Raw genomic sequence first — 12,719 nt, forward strand, 5'->3', positions numbered from 1 at the left:
TTTGTTAAATTTTTTTTTTTTTTTTTTTTTATCATGAATGGATGATGGATGTTAAATTTTACCACAGCTTTTTCTGCATCCATTGAGATGATCAAGTGGTTTGTGTCTTTATTTTTGTTGATGTGGTGTATCACATTGATTGATTTTCATATATTGAACCATCGTTTTGACCCTGGGAAGAACTCAACTTGGTCATGGTGTATGAACTTTTTTATTTGTTGCTGGATTTGGGTTTCTGTTTGTTTGTTGAGAATGTTTGCATCTATATTCACCAAAGATCCTTGCCTGTAATTTTTTTGGTAGTGTGTTTGTCTGGTTTTGCTATCAGGGTGATCGGTTTCTTCATAGAATGTCTTGTTCCCACCTCTTCAATCTTTTGGAAGAGTTTCAGAAGAATTGGTATAAGTCCTTTTTTTTCTTTTTTTTTAAATATATATTTGGTTGAATATACCTGTGAAGCCATCTCAACCTGGACTTTTGTTTGTAGAAAGTTTTTTGTTTTGTTTTATTACCAAATCTATTTCACTTCTACTTACTGGTCTGTTCAAGTCCTCCGTGCAGTATTGGTGGGCTCTGTGTTTCTAGAAACTGTCCACTACTTCTAAGCAGTTGAATTCGTTGATGTATAATTGTTCATAGTATTCTCTTATGGTTTTTGTATTTCTACAGTATCAGTTGTGATTTCTCCTCTTTCATTTCTTAGTTTATTTGGGTTTTCTCTCTTTTCTTCCTGGTGAGCCTGGCCAGAGGTTTGTCAATTTTGTTTACCTTTTCAAAGAAACAGCTCTTAGTATTATTGACTTTTTCTATTTTTTTTTAAATCTCTACTTTATTTTCCCTCTGATCTTTATTATTTCCTTCCTTCTGCTGACTTTGGTTTTTTCTTTTTCTAATTCTTTTAGGTAGTATGTTAGGTTGTGTATTTGAACATTTTCTTACTTCTTGAAAAGGGCCTGAATCGCTATGAATTTCCAAGACTGCTTTTCATGCAGCCCATAGATTTTGTATGGTTCTGTTTTGTCATTTGTCTCGAGGTGTTTTTTAATTTTTCTTTGACTTCATCATTGACTACTTGGTTTTTAAGTAGCATGTAGTTTAGTCTGCATGTAATTGTTTCTTGTTTGCTTGTTTCTTTTTCTGTGGTTGGTTTCTAGTTGCATGTCATTGTGATCAGAAAAGATGCTTGAATACTCCTATACTCTCAAATTTGTTGAGGCTTTTTTTGTGCCCTGGTATAGCAGTACTCTATTTCTGCTTTATTGACTATGCCAAAGCCTTTGACTGTGTGGATCACAATAAACTGTGGAAAATTCTGAAAGAGATGAAAATACCAGACCACCTGATCTGCCTCTTGAGAAATTTGTATGCAGATCAGGAAGCAACAGTTAGAACTGGACATGGAACAACAGACTGGTTCCAAATAGGAAAAGGAGTTCATCAAGGCTGTGTATTGTCACTCTGTTCATTTAACTTATATGCAGAGTACATCATGAGAAAAGCTGAACTGGAAGAAACATAAGCTGGAATCAAGATTGCCAGGAGAAATACCAATAACCTCAGATATGCAGATGACACCACCCTTATGGCAGAAAGTGAAGAGAAACTCAAAAGCCTCTTGAGGAAAGTGAAAGTGGAGAGTGAAAAAGTTGGCTTAAAGCTCAATATTCAGAAAATGAAGATCATGGCATCTGGTCCCATCACTTCATGGGAAATAGATGGGGAAACAGTGGAAACAGTGTCAGACTTTATTTTTCTGGGCTCCAAAATCACTGCAGATGGTGACTGCAGCCATGAAATTAAAAGACGCTTACTCCTTGGAAGGAAAGTTACGACCAACCTAGATAGCATATTCAAAAGCAGAGACATTACTTTGCCAACAAAGGTTCGTCTAGTCAAGGCTATGGTTTTTCCTGTGGTCATGTATGGATGTGAGAGTTGGACTGTGAAGAAGGCTGAGCGCCGAAGAATTGATGCTTTTGAACTGTGGTGTTGGAGAAGACTCCTGAGAGTCCCTTGGATTGCAAGGAGATCCAACCAGTCCATTCTGAAGGAGATCAGCCCTGGGATTTCTTTGGAAGGGATGATGCCAAAGCTGAAACTCCAGTACTTTGGCCACCTCATGCGAAGAGTTGACTCACTGGAAAAGCCTCTGATGCTGGGAAGGATTGGGGGCAGGAGGAGAAGGGGACGACAGAGGATGACATGGCTGGATGGCATCACTGATTCGATGGACGTGAGTCTGAGTGAACTCTGGGAGTTGGTAATGGACAGGGAGGCCTGGTGTGCTGCAATTCATGGGGTCACAAAGAGTTGGACACGACTGAGCGACTGATCTGATCTGATCTGATCTGATAGCAGTACGCTTGCCTGGAGAGTCCCATGGACAGAGGAGCCTGGTAGGCTGCAGTCCATGGGGTTGCCAGGGGTCGGACACGACTGAGTGACTTCACTTTCACTTTTCACTTTCATGCATTGGAGAAGGAAATGGCAACCCACTCTGATATTTTTGCCTGGAAAATCCCATGCACAGAGGAGCCTGGAGGGCTGCAGTCCATGGGGTCGCTAAGAGTCAGACACGACTGAGCGACTTCACTTTCACTTTCATGAATTGGACAAGGAAATGGCAACCCACTCCAGTGTTCTTGCCTTGAGAATCCCAGGGACGGGGGAGCCTGGTGGGCTGCTGTCTATGGGGTCGCACAGAGTTGGACATGACTGAAGCGACTTAGCAGCAGCAGCAGCAGCATGGCTAATCCTAGAGAATGTTTCGTGTGCACTTGAGAACTATGTGTGCTCTTTTTCTGGATTTAATTAATGTCCTGAAAAATATCAATTGAGTTCTACCCTTTAGGATTTCTGTTGCAGTATTTTTGTTCTCAAATATCTGTCCACTGATGTGAGTGGGGTGTTAAAGTCTCCTACTATTATTGTATTCCCATCAGTTTCTCCCTTTATGTCTGTATTTGTTTTGTGTATTTGGGTGCCCCTATATTGGGTGCATATAGTCTGATGAGTGTAATATCCTCTCCTTTTATTGATCCTTGTATCATTATACAGTGCTCTTCTTTTTCTTTATAGCCTTTGCTTTAAAGCCTGTTTTTTCTGATATAATTATTGTGACCCCCACTTCCTTGTTCTGTTTGTATGAAATCTTTTTCCATCCCCTCACTTTCAATCTATGTGTGTTCTTTGTCCTGAAGTGGGTTTCTTTTAGGCAGTATTTGTAGACTTTGATTTTTTGAGAATTCAATCTGCCATACTGTGACTTTTAATTGAAGGATTTAGTCCATAGACATTTAAGGTAATTATTGACTACTTTGTATTTCTTGCCATTTTAACCCTTGTTTTCACTGGTCTTATATTTACTCTTTTTCCTTTTGTAATTTGATGATTTTCTTTTGTATGATGCTTTCACTCTGTACATTTTGCTTTTTGTGAATGTACTGTATGGTTTTGATTGGTGGTTACCCTGTTTTTCTAGTATGTTAACCCCTTCCTATATCTGCTTGCTTTTAACTGCTAGTCATATAGGCTAAAACACATTCTAGAAAAAAAAAATCTACATTTGCTTACTCTCATCCCCCACATTTTATGATTTTGTTGTCTTCTTTCACATCTTCATGTTCATCCTTTTGCTACTCATTGTCGTTATCACTTTTACAGAACTTTTTTGATTTTTAAAAATCTGTGTACTAACTTAAATGATTTACTTTCCAATTCTGATGTTCTCTTTCCTATAGCTCTTACTTCCCTTCTATGTAGAGACAACTTTTTAGTAGTTCCTTTAGGATAGGTTTAATATTGCTGTATTCTTTTAGTTTTTGCTTATCTAAGAAATTCTTTCTCTCTCTTGTTCTAAATGATAATCTTGCTGGGTAGAGTATTCCAGGTTGTAAATTTTTCTCCTTCAGGACTTTGAGCATATCTTACCACTCTTTTCTGGCATGTAATGTTTCTATAGAGCAATCAGCTGATAACATTATGGGGGCTTCCTTTGTCATCTTTCTTTTTTCTGCCTCTAGAATATTCTCTTTAATTTTTGCCATGTGGCACTAGTGGTAAAGTATCCTGCTACCAATGCAGGAGACATAAGAGACACAAGTTTGATCCCTGGGTCAGGAAGATCCCCTGGAGTAGGAAATGGCAACCCACTCTAGTATTCTTGCCTAGAGAATCCCTATGGACAGAGGAGGCTGGCAGGCTACAGTCCATAAGGTTGCTAAGCGTCAGATATGACTGAAGCGACTCAGCATGCATGCGTGTCTTGACGTAGATCTCCTTGTGTTTATCTTGTTTGGAAAGCTCTGTGCTTCTTATATCTGGATATGTTTCCTTCTTTAATTTGGGACATTTTTAGTCATAATTTCTTCAACCTCTTCAAATACAATAAGTCCCCTACATATGAACCTTCAGGTTGGGAACTATCGGTGATGTGTGTGTTTGCACGTCCAATTACATGTTAGTTCACATGTCTGGAGAATATGGTCACATGGATGCACCCTCTACAAGTGGTTGTGCTTTTGTGTGCTTAATCTGAGGAGGCACTGTCAGTTTTTGAAACATAGGACACAAATGTAGAACAGCACATGAAGCTCGCAGCAGCTTCCAGTGCTACTGTTTCATCCACTATGAGGAAAAAAGAGCTACCACCCAGACATCACTGAATCATTCTTTAAGAGGGTAGACAGAATTTAACCCAGCAAGGAACCAGCATGTGTGCCATCCACGTTAGGCCTGAGTGAAACCACAGCTGATAATCCTTCAGCTCTACTGTTTCCAACTTCCTCACCCTCCTCCAGTCAGTAACTCTTCTTGACTCTTCACTTGATGCCAGACCATGTATGACAGCTGTTGTAGGATAGTACTGTACTTTTCAAGGTACTGTACTATAAGATTAAAAATGTTTCTTGTTTTTTATGTATTATTTATGTGAAAAATCTTATATCATATATTTGTGTTATATAATGATATATATCATTAACCAATTGTGTTTGTTGGGTACCTAGGCTAACTTCATTGGATTTACGAACAAATTGGACACGTGAACATGCCTTTGAAGCCGAACTTGTTTGTATGTAGGGGACTTACTATACATTTTCAATCCCCTTTTCTCCTTCTTCTGGGGTCATTATGCATATATTGGCATGTTTTATATTATCCCGTAAGTCTCATATTCTTTTTTTTCCTTTTGACTTTCTGTCTGCTGTCCAGATTAGGTGATTTCTATTGTTCTACATTCTAGATCACTTATTCTTCTCAATTATTAATCCTGCTTTTCAATGCCTTTAGCTCAGCTTATGTCCTGGCAAATGAATTTCCTAATTTGTCTTAGTACTTGGTTATAGTCTTTAGTTCCTTTTTATAGTAATCTACATTTTTATCAATAGCCCTTTTTAAAATTCCTTCAGTATTTTCATTATCTCCCTTGAACTTGGTGTCTATTAGACTGAAGAGAAACTGACCTTTTCCAGTCCTATGGCCACTGCTGAGTTTTCCAAATTTGCTGGCATATTGAGTGCAGCACATTCACAGCATCATCTTCCAGGATTTGAAATAGCTCAACTGGAATTCCATCACCTCCACTAGCTTTGTTCGTAGTGATGCTTTCTAAGGCCCACTTGACTTCACAGTCCAGAATGTCTGGCTCTAGGTGAATGATCACACTATTGTGATTATCTGGGTCATGAAGATATTTTTTGTACAATTCTGTGTATTCTTGCCACCTCTTCTTAATATCTTCTGCTTCTGTTAGGTCCATACCATTTCTGTCCTTATTGAGCCCATCTTTGCATGAAATGTTCCCTTTGTATCTCTAATTTTCTTGAAGAGATCTCTAGTCTTTCCCATTCTGTTGTTTTCCTCTATTTCTTTGCATTGATCGCTGAGAAAGGCTTTCTTATCTCTCCTTGCTATTCTTTGGAACTTTGCATTCAAATGAGTGTATCTTTCCTTTTCTCCTTTGCTTTTTGCTTCCCTTCTTTTCACAGCTATTTGTAAGGCCTTCTCAGATAGCCATTTTGCTTTTTTGCATTTCTTTTTCTTGGGGATGGTCTTGATTCCTGTATCCCATACAATGTCACGAACCTCCATCCATAGTTCATCAGGCAATCTGTCTATCAGATCTAGTCCCTTAAATCTATTTCTCACTTTCACTGTATAGTCATAAGGGATTTAAGTCATACCTGAATGGTCTAGTGGTTTTCTCCACTTTCTTCAATTTTATATGCCAACAAATTTGGAAAACTTAGCAGTGGCCACAGGCCTGGAAAAGGTGAGTTTTCATTCCAATCCCAAAGGCAATGCCAAAGAATGCTCAAACTATCGCACAATTGCACTCATCTCACACGCTGCTGCTGCTGCTAAGTCGCTTCAGTCGTGTCTGACTCTGCGACCCCATGGACTGCAGCCTACCAGGGTTCTCCGTCCATGGGATTCTCCAGGCAAGAACACTGGAGTGGGTTGCCATTTCCTTCTCCAGTGCATGAAAGTGGAAAGTGAAAGTGAAGTCGCTCAGTCGTGTCTGACTCTTAGCGACCCCATGGACTGCAGCCTACCAGGCTCCTCCATCCATGGGATTTTCTGGGCAACAGTACTGGAATGGAGTGCCATTGCCTTCTCCCATCTCACATGCTAGTAATACTTAAAATTCTCCAAGCCAGGCTTCAGCAATATGTGAACCGTGAACTTCCAGATGTTCAAGATGGTTTTGGAAAAGGCAGAGGAACCAGAGATCAAACTGCCAACATCTGCTGGATCATCAAAAAAGAGAGTTCCAAAAAACATCTCTTTCTGCTTTATTGACTATGCCAAAGCCTTTGACTGTGTAGATCACAATAAACTGTGGAAAATTCTGAAAGAGATGGGAATACCAGACCACCTGACCTGCCTCCTGAGAAATCTGTATACAGGTCACGAAGCAACAGTTAGAACTGGACATGGAACAACAGACTGGTTCCAAATAGGAAAACGAGTATGTCAAGGCTGTATATTGTCACCCTGCTTATTTAACTTATATGCAGAATACATCATGAGAAATGGTGGGCTGGAGGAAGCACAAGCTGGAATCAAGATTGCCAGGAGAAATATCAATAACCTCAGATATGCAGATGATACCACCCTATGGCACAAAGTGAAGAAGAACTAAAGAGCCTCTTGATGAAAGTGAAAGAGAAGAGTCAAAAAGTTGGCTTAAAGCTCAACATTCAGAAAATGAAGATCATGGCATCCATCACTTCATGGCAAATAGATGGGGAAACAGTGGAAACAGTGGCTGTCTATTTTTCTGGGCTCCAAAATCACTGTAGATGGTGACTGCAGCCACGAAATTAAAAGACTCTTACTCCTTGGAAGGAAAGTTATGACCAACCTAGACAGAATATTAAAAACCAGAGACATTATTTTGTCAACAAAGGTCTGTCTAGTCAAGGCTATGGTTTTTCCTGTGGTCATGTATGGATGTGAGAGTTGGACTATAAAGAAAGCTGAGCTCCAAAGAATTGATGGTTTTGAACTGTGGTGCTGGAGAAGACTCTTGAGAGTCCCTTGAACTGCAAGGAGATCCAACCAGTCCATCCTAAAGGAGATCAGTCCTGGGTGTTCATGGAAGGACTGATGTTGAAACTCTAACTCCAATACTTTGTCCACCTCGTGCGAAGAGCTGACTCATTTGAAAAGACGCTGATGCTGGGAAAGATTGAAGGCAGGAGAAGGGGACGACAGAGGACAAGATAGGTGGATGGGTTTGGGTGGACTCCGGGAGCTAGTGATGGACAGGGAGGCCTGGCGTGCTGCGGTTCATGGGGTCACAAAGAGTCGGGCACGACTGAGCAACTGAACTGAACTGATCTGTTTCATTGTTCTTTCCAAGGAATTCTCTTGATCTTTTCATTGGGAGTGGTTCCTCTGCTTCTTAACTTTACTTATATTTCTGTTACTCTATATGAGTTTAGGAGAAACAATTACCTACTGTAGTCTTAGAATACTATTTATATGTAGGAGCATCCCTGTGTAACTTGTGAGGGTTTAATACTTATAGTGTGAGGGTTGTTTTCAGTACGAATGTCTGCCACCCCCATCCTCAGAGCGTGCTGGCCACTATCCCCATGACAGGAGGTGTAACTGGTGGTGTGATGGCCAGAGCCTCCAGTGGATCTTCACTGAGGCCTCCTCTGTGCTCTCTGGCTTCCACAGCCCTATCAAGGACAGAATCTGCTCCCCCAGTGTGGGAGGAGATGCTCCCAGATCTATTTTTGAGCTGTGGTGTGAAATAGGTGGGACTGGAATGTTCCCACTGGGAGAGTGCCACTGAGTAATCCTCCCCTGGAGTTGTTCAGCACTGAGTGTGCTCTGTTGTGTCACCTGTTGTGTGGGCTCACAAAGTACACTGTTGTTGGCTCTGCCCTTGGTCCTGCCTCTACTGTGGGAACGTTGGCAATCAGCCCCGGTGTCCCTCAGGCATTGTTTTCACAGGGCCATCAGCGCAGACCCACCGGAGTCAGGTTCCAGGACTGCAGTACTCGTGCACATGACCCACTGTGGGAGCTACCAGCAGCTCAGACCCTGGCCCAACCCAAGCCCCACATGCACGTGCCCATAAAGCCCACACTGCCAAGGCCAGACCCGTCCCAGCAGCAGTAGCACCCACTGCTTGGACCTCCTCCAGGTGCTGAATTTACAAAGCTGGTGGAGCTGTGAATCCATGACCTGCACGGCCTTGGGGGGATTTCAGTCCTGTTTCCTAAGTTGTGCAGCCCCTGGGGCTTCTCTGTGATTTCCGCCCCACCTCCATGTGGGGGCACTCTGCTGGCACCTGTTCCTAGAGCCCCCTGAGGTGGTGGCTTGTGCAGGAGCCCACCGAGACCGTAGCTGGGTGTGCACTCCCAGAGCCCATGGCAGTGGGCGCTGGTGTGTGGAAAAGAGGCCATTATGGCAGCCCGCCCCTCCCCTTCCCTCACACCGCTGGACAATGGAGGATGGGGCTTTGTTTCTACGGTGGCCCAGGCTTCTTCCACCTACACCCCTGGTTGCAGCCACACATTGCAACCACTTCAGGCGGTCCCCACACAGCCAACTGCAGTCCCTTCCCTGGGATTGTCCTCTAAACTCCAATTCCAGCACCCAGCCCTGGCCCATAGCAGCAGATGCACCCCTCAGGTTGGGGTGGGTGTGCAGGGCAGTGGCAGGGACTGTCTATGCAGGTCTCTGTTGTCTGCTTACCACAAACTGGCTGCTGCCTTCTCCTCTGAGCCTCTGGAGCTCCCTTTTCTGTCCTGGCTGACCTCCTCACTGGCAAAGGTGCTTCCCCAGATACAGGAACATTTCCTTTCTCAGTTCCCTCCCAGGGGCACAGATCCCATCCTGCTTCCTCCTGTTTTTATTTCCTTTTGGCCTACCTAGTTGCATGATCTTTCTTGTCCTTTCAAGTGTTTGAGATCTTCTGATGGTGTTTAGGTGTTCTATGAGAGTTGTTCCATTTGCAGATGTATTTTTAAAAATTACTTATTTGGCTGTGCTGGGTCTTCATTGCTGTGCGGGCTTTTCTCTAGTTGCAGCGAGTGGGTACTACTCTAGTTATAGTACATGGGCTTCTCACTGACGTGACTTCTCTTGTTGCAGAGCAGAGACTCTAGGTGTGTGGACTTCAGTAGTTGTAGCATGTGGGCTCAGTAGCTGTGTTCTCTGGCTGTAGAGCACAGGCTCAATAGTTGTGGCTCACAGGCTTAACATCAGCATGTGGGATCTTCCCAGACCAGGGATCAAACGTGCATCTCGTGCACTGTATGTAAACGCTTAGTCACTCAGTCATGTCTGACTCTTTGCAATCTCATGGACTGCAGCCCTGCCGGGCTCCTCTGTCCATGGGGATTCTCCAGGCAAGAATACTGGAGTGGGTTGCCATGCCCTCCTCCAGGGGAGCTTCCCAACCCAGGAATGGAACCCAGGTCTCCCACATTGCAGGTGGATTCTTTACCAACTGAGCTACCAGGGAAGCCCTCATCTCCTGCATTGGCAGGCAGATTCCTTAACAAAGAGCCAGCAGAGAACCCCTGTAGATGTATTTCTGATGTATTTGCGGGAGGGAGTGAGTTCCATATCCTTCTACTCCACTATCCTGATTGGAGTCCCCACAGATTCTTAAATGCATTATTTGCTGACTTAATTTTCTCTCTATGCTTTCAGCACAAAAATTCAACACCACTATACATAAAATAGGTAAACAACAAGTACCTACTACTGTACAATGGTGGGAACTATTGACATACTGTTTCTTGTAATAATCTATAATGGAAAAGAGTCTGAAATAAAAAAATATATATACACACATAAATATAAAACTGAATCACTGAGCTGTAACACTTGAAACTAATGCAGTATTGTAAATTAGCTATTAACTAATAAAAAAAATCCAAAAAACCAAAACCCCTCAAAAATCCTCATAGTTCCATTACAGGGAAAGAATACCTAGAAACTACAGGGCTAAATTGAAAACTCTATCCTGCATTTATTAGCAATTCACTACCTTGTCATCAATGTTTAAAAACAGACCTGCAGTGGAAGACTCAGGGGAAATACAGAAGCTCTCTGTACAGACATATTCTTTAACTTTTGATAAGGTTCTACAGTCATAATTCTTGGAGAAAATAAAATGCCACGAGGCAATGGACAAAAGGAGCTTATGGATAGAAGCAAATCCAGTAACAGGAAACTGCATCACTTTTGGCAGGAAGGTCAAATGAAGTGGGAAGGTAATTTCCTGCAGGTGACAAGATTCCATAGACTCACAGCACTAATTTCTTGGAATGCCGATTACAGTGAAAAGCCTCAGACCAGGACAACAGCTACCTGTCAAAAACGAGCTCAATACTGAAAAGGAGGCAGATGTTCTAGGTAAATAAGTGATCCTTGAATGTGAGTGAGGTACCCTTGTTTCTCACAAGAAACACTAACTCTGGGCCAAGACTGTCTTCGGAAGCCCACTCCTAGGCAGTGCCGTGCATTCGAGAGCCTGACAGTCAAACCTGTGCAGTTGTTCAAAACACACGGCTCACATGCAGTGATCCTGCCTGTGTATAAAAGGGAGATGAGACACATCAGGCTCCCCCATCCACCCCCGTCAGGGGGAAGCCGCGTCTCCCCTGTAGCAGGGCTCTGCCTGCCCATTTCCACAGCCCCTCCTCCAGCCTTCTCTCACCCTCCTCTGCCAAATGGATATAACTAATTACCACAGTGGTTTGAGACTCTCAAACTTCTTCCCTTCAAGCTGTAAAGATATCCTCAGACTGAGCCTCACATTCAGAATGGCTGTCAGCTCTCACTTTAATGGGCACTTAAATTTAATGTCAAGCTGATGTCTGTGGAAGACCTTGATTAAATCTGCAAACAGTAGACTCTAACTAAACCAGAATTTTAGAGTTGTCTCATTTCGCCTTTCAAGCTTAAATCCCAGAAGTTTTCTTTTTTTCTGTGCAAAGAATTGCAAGAGTTTGTTTGCAAAGACCCTGAGTATCAGTCAGGCAGCAAAGTGTAACAAGCAGGACACTGCCGTGCTTTTACAGAGAGAAATCCCTCAGCTTACAAGGCCAGATGATTTAAAGATCCTTCCTTTTCATTGCTCTGTTCTACTCCCTCCCTTTCAAAATCTGTAACTGTTTACTTTCACGACTATAATATCATAAGCGACTATATATGAAAAGTTTACTTAAACCTTCCTAGTATTCTTTTATGCACATTGCAATCAAGGGTTTTAGACTATCTGAATGGAGTGAGAAATAAAATGAAAGAAATGGGACAGTATCTTCAAAAACAACGTTGGTGCTCCCATCAGCTTCAAATTTCCAACCTGGGCTCGGCTTCTCCTGTCTCTTCTTTTGCCTCTGATCACTGTACAGCTTTTCCTTCTTGAGGTAATAAAAGATGGATGTTAAAAGACCTGGAAGGCTCATGTTCTTCTTCAATGGCTGCTGTTTTGAAAAGAGGTTGCTGGCTTTTGATTTTTCTTTTGAGTTCTTCCTACATCATCTGATTCACACAGGTCTTTCAAAGAAAACAAATCAAAATTGTCAAGACCTGTGAAGCATGAAAAATAAATTGCTTTTCCCAACTCCATAAAGCACCAGAAAGGCATTAAAGTCTATCTTCTTATATAAACCTCTAACCCCATCCTCTAATCTACATGATTCACAAAATATTTATATATTCTTCTGTATAATACATGACAGGAAACCAAGCCTTATTACAAAGAAATGAAACTGGGAAAACAACTAATATTTAAACAAGTGTTATTTTGGAGTTTGACTAGACACACATAAAACAGTCAAACTCTGACAGTGCCCTCAGACACAGGTGCTTGCTGTCAAGGGCTCCGTGCTGGGCGCTCAGGCTTCAGGAGAGGTGAACACACGGCAGGAAAGAAAGCCTTGCAAATCGTGCCAGGTACGAAATGCCCTGTCCTGAGGCTCTCGCTGAGCTACAGCACGAGGCTGCGGCTCGATTTCCCTTCTTATAATACAATAGAGACCTGCTTTTCTGTGCTTGGCTTTCCATCACTAACTTGACTTTGGGGTTAAAACAGTACTCATCCTTAACATTAAAAAAAAAAAAAAATTTTTGCAGTTTAGGGATGAAGTGGTTGGCAGTCATCGGAGTTCTGCTGAGAACTATACATGATACAAGGAATAGCAGATGGTTTCAGAAGGGAGAGATTTATAAAGGTAATTTGT

The sequence above is a fragment of the Bison bison genome, unplaced genomic scaffold (genome assembly GCF_000754665.1).
Source record: "Bison bison bison isolate TAMUID 2011002044 unplaced genomic scaffold, Bison_UMD1.0 scf7180017864270, whole genome shotgun sequence".
Classification (NCBI taxonomy): domain Eukaryota; kingdom Metazoa; phylum Chordata; class Mammalia; order Artiodactyla; family Bovidae; genus Bison; species Bison bison.